The sequence below is a fragment of the Colobus angolensis genome, unplaced genomic scaffold, assembly GCF_000951035.1.
Source record: "Colobus angolensis palliatus isolate OR3802 unplaced genomic scaffold, Cang.pa_1.0 Scaffold201, whole genome shotgun sequence".
In the NCBI taxonomy this organism is placed as follows: Eukaryota; Metazoa; Chordata; class Mammalia; order Primates; family Cercopithecidae; genus Colobus; species Colobus angolensis.
In genome coordinates, this window is record NW_012115167.1 from 5,876,062 (window position 1) to 5,880,717 (window position 4,656).

Genomic DNA, 4,656 nt, shown 5'->3' on the forward strand with positions numbered 1-4,656 from the left:
GCCTCGCAAGTAGCTGGGATTATGGGCATGCGACACCACGCCCGGCTAATTTTGTGTTTTTTAGTAGGGAATGGGGTTTCTCCATGTTGGTCAGGCTAGTCTCGAACTCCTGAACTCAGGTGATAGGCCCACCTCGGCCTCCCAAAGTGCTGGGATTGCAGGCGTGAGCCACCTTGCCTCTCCGTGTTTTTTTTAAACACACATTTAGCATATTAGCACTAGGGGCCTGGCTTGGTAGCTCACGCCTGTAATCCCAGCACTTTGGGAGGTGGAGGTGGGTGGATCACTATAGGTCAGGAGTTTAATACCAGCCTGGCCAACGTGGCGAAACTCCGTCTCTACTAAAAATCAAAACAGTAACCGGGGGTGTAATCCCAGCTACTCGGGAGGCTGAGGCAGGAGAATCCCTTGAAGCCAGGAAGTGGAGGTTGCAGTGAGCCGAGATCGCGCCACTGCACTCCAGCCTGGGCGACAGAGCAGGACTGTCTCAAAAAATAATAATTTTAAAAAATGGATATTAGCACTAGGAAATGAAGATCCATAAACCTCTGAAGCTGACTTCTCTTCAGAGGACCAGAATACTCCCAAGTAGCACATAAATTCTATGGTTATTTGTTTAGACAACTGATGTAATATATTGGAAACAAGTGGGTGATGATGCATTATTTTTGTGGTGTAAAATACTGGATTTGAGTATTAATAGCTCTGCTACTTATTAGCTATGTGACCTAAGGAAGACCACTTAAATCCTTTGGGTCTCATTTTCTTCATCTATAAAATAGGAGGGTTGAACTAGATGATCTCTAGGGACATACTAAACTCTATTAGTTCTGTCAGTGTAAGGAGTCGACCTGTCAGCCATAAAGGACAGAGCAGAATTTGGAAGATGCCATTATTGGCTTCTTGGGACAGTCTTAAAGTTTTGAGACATGCTTTAAGTATCTGAAATGTTTCAAGTTTTAAACATTTTTCTTTTTTGTGAAATTGAAATTATTTTTGTTCCTGGGATTAGGCAATAAATAAATGTTAAACATCAGCTTTCATCAGAGTGTTAATGTACATTATTTCTCCATTAAAAGGGGATTTCAACCAATATTAAAACATAAACATGGCCGGGTATGGTGTCTCAGGCCTGTAATCCCAGCACTTTGGGAGGCCAAGGTGGGTGGATCGCAGGAGTTCAAGACCAGTCTGGCCAAGATGGTGAAACCCTGCCTCTACTAAAAATACAAAAATTAGCCAGGTGCGGTGTCAGATGCCTGTAATCCCAGCTGCTGGGGAGGCTGACACGGGAGAATCACATGAACCCAGGAGGCAGAGGTTGCAGTGAGCCAAGATCACGCCACTGCACTCCAGCCTGGGCAACAGAGTGAGACTCCATCTCAAAACAAAAACATAAAGTGTAGAGTACTTTATGTAAACAAAGCACTGTTGCTAATGAAGGGTAAAAGTGTTTTAAAAACTTTCCTATATTTGAAAAAATACTTTCCAAAACAAAACCAAACAAAAATACTTTCCTATCAGATCCAAGCAGACATAAGGCATATGTGGGAATGTTGACAATAACGATAGCCTTATACAATTTCCTTAATAATTTGTGAAATAGGTTTTACAAAACGATAATACTTTGTCAGCCATCCAAATGAAGGTTCTCTTTAGAATGAATAGCCCACAATGTCCTAGACCCTCAATAATAGGACTGAGCCAGGCACTGGCTAAGGTTAGAAAAGAAGAGAAGAGGGGCCAGGTGCTGTGGCTCACGCAGTAATCCCAGCACTTTGGGAGGCTGAGTCAGGTGGATCACCTGAGGTCAGGAGATTGAGACCATCCTGGCTAACATGTGAAACCCTGTCTGTACTAAAAATACAAAAAATTAGCCAGGCGTGGTGGTGCGCACCTGTATTCCCAGCTAGTGGGGAGGCTGAGTCAGGAGAATCGCTGGAACCTGGGAGGTGGAGGTTGCGGTGAGCCAAGATCATGCTATTTCACTCCAACCTGGGCAACAAGAGTAAAACTCTGTTTCAAAAAAAAAAAAAAAAAAAAAGAGGGTTATATGTATCTTATTTCTCTTAGATTTTACTCCAATTCAAAGACAGTGTTTGTTGTTATTTTGTATTTTTCTCTGTATTGGTTTATTATTGAGACCACCATTAAGCCCCATTTTCCTAAGCCATATTGTTTGCATCTTTCTTTTCCCCCCCAAGACGGAGCCTCGCTCTGTCGCCCAGCCTGGAGTGCAGTGGCGCAATCTTGGCTCACCGCAACCTCTGCTCCACAGGTTCAAGTGATTCTCCTGCCTCAGCCTCCTGAGTAGCTGAGACTACAGGCATGTGCCACCATGGCCAGCTAATATTGTATTTTTAGTAGAGATGGAGTTTTACCATGTTGGCCAGGCTAGTCTCGAACTCCCAGCCTCAGGTGATCTGCCCACCTCAGCCTTTCAAAGTACTGGGATTATAGGCATGAGCCACCATGCCTGGCTTCATTCTATTTTTTAAGTTTAGCTTGCAATAGTAACATGAAGCAGAGGCCTTGTTTCATTAAGTATATTTTGATTTTCCTTGAAAGGTTTCTAGTTAACATTTTTGTCACTTTCTAACCTTCCCAGTTAAAATATTTGTCTGAAAATGAGAAGAAGTTGTCGGCAATAGTAAAAAATAAAAATTTAAAGGTTTAAGAAAGATAAATAAAAATGAAAATGGGAAGAGGAAAAGCCGATGGAGAGTGCTGGCAAACTGAAAAGTTTTGTGATGTGTGAGTAAACAGCCAGGTTTTCTATCTAAAAACAGGAATGAACTAATCTTTCATTATTATAGTACTAACAAGAGTTACAGGCCAGGTGCCTTGGCTCACACCTGTAATCCCAGCACTTTGGGAGGCTGAGGCAGGCAGATTGCTTGAGGTCAGGAGTTGGAGACCAGCTTGGCCAACATGGTGAAACCCCGTCACTACTAAAAATACAAAAATTAGCCGGGCATGGTGGCACATGCCTGTAATCTCAGCTACTCAGGAGGGTGAGGAAGGAGAATTGCTTGAACCGGGGAGGCAGAGGTTGCAGTGAGCCAAGATACACCATTGCATTCCAGCTTGGGCAACAAGAATCTCCATCTCAAAAAAAAAAAAATGACAAAAATTGCAAATCTGTGGGCAAAAGAAATGACTGTTGTTTTGGGGGTCTAGGATGTGTTGGGGCACAATACAAAAAGCAAGGCAAGCTGGGCACAGTGGTGTGTGCCTGTAGTCCCACTACTTGGGAAGTTCAGGCAAGAGAATGGCTTGAGCCCAGGAGTTAAAGGATGCACTCTTATGATTGTGCCTGTGACTAGCCATTGAACTCTAGCCTAGGCAACATAGCAAAACCCCATTATTTCTTTAAACAGTAAGGCAAGCCGACTTTATTTATTTATTTTTTTGAGATGGAGTCTTGCTCTGTCACACAGGCTGGAGTGCAGGAGCACGATCTCGGCTCACTGCAACCACTGCCTTCCAGGTTCAAGCGATTCTCCTGCCTCACTCAGCCTCCTGAGTAGCTGGGACTACAGTCTTGTGCAACTACACCTGGCTATTGTATTTTTTAGTAGAGATGGGGTTTTGCCATGTTGGCCAGGCTGGTCTTGAACTCCTGGCCTCGTGATTCACCTGCCTTGGCCTCCTAAAGCGTTGGGATTATAGATGTGAGCCACCGTGCCCAGCCTAAAAAAGTGAGGCAAGCTGACTTGATATACATCCTGCTGGAAGAATGAAAAAAAAAATTAAATCTTCTCTGAGAAAACATCAAATGGTAGATGACGCCGGTGCAGCGGGGGGGCCCGGAGGCCCTGGTGGCCCTGGGATGGGGAACTGCGGTGGCTTCCTCGGAGGTTTCGGCAGTGGCATCTGGGGCCGGGGCCAAGGCCGCAGAGCTCGTGGAGGCAAGGCCGAGGATAAGGAGTGGATGCCCGTCACCAAGCTGGGCCGCTTGGTCAAGAACCTGAAGATCAAGTCCCTGGAGGAGATCTACCTGTTCTCCCTGCCCATTAAGGAATCTGAGATCATTGACTTTTTCTTGGGGGCCTCTCTCAAAGATGAAGTTTTGAAGATTATGCCAGTGCAGAAGCAGACCCGTGCTGGCCAGCGCACCAGGTTCAAGGCGTTTGTTGCTATTGGGGACTACAATGGCCACGTCGGCCTGGGTGCCTGGGTGTTAAGTGCTCCAAGGAGGTGGCCACTGCCATCCATGGGGCCATCATCCTGGTCAAACTCTCCATTGTCCCCGTGCGCAGAGGCTACTGGGAGAACAAGATCAGCAAGGCCCACACCGTCCCTTGCAAGGTGACAGGCTGCTGCGGCTGTGTGCTGGTGCGCCTCATCCCTGCACCCAGGGACACTGGCATCGTCTCAGTGCCTGTGCCCAAGAAGCTGCTCATGATGGCTGGTATCGATGACTGCTACACCTCAGCCCGGGGCTGCACTGCCACCCTGGGCAACTTCGCCAAGGCCACCTTTGATGCCATCTCTAAGACCTGACCCCTGACCTCTGGAAGGAGACTGTGTTTACCAACTCTCCCTATCAGGAATTCACTGACCACCTTGTCAAGACCCACACCAGAGTCTCCGTGCAGCAGACCCAGGCTCCAGCTGTGGCTACAACATAGGGTTTTTATACAAGAAAAATAA

At 46.3% G+C, this 4,656-nt stretch overlaps 1 pseudogene; it reads left to right on the forward strand.

The window, feature by feature from the left end:
- The first annotated feature begins 3,778 nt into the window (after positions 1 to 3,778).
- Positions 3,779 to 4,656, forward strand: LOC105511663 (annotated as a pseudogene).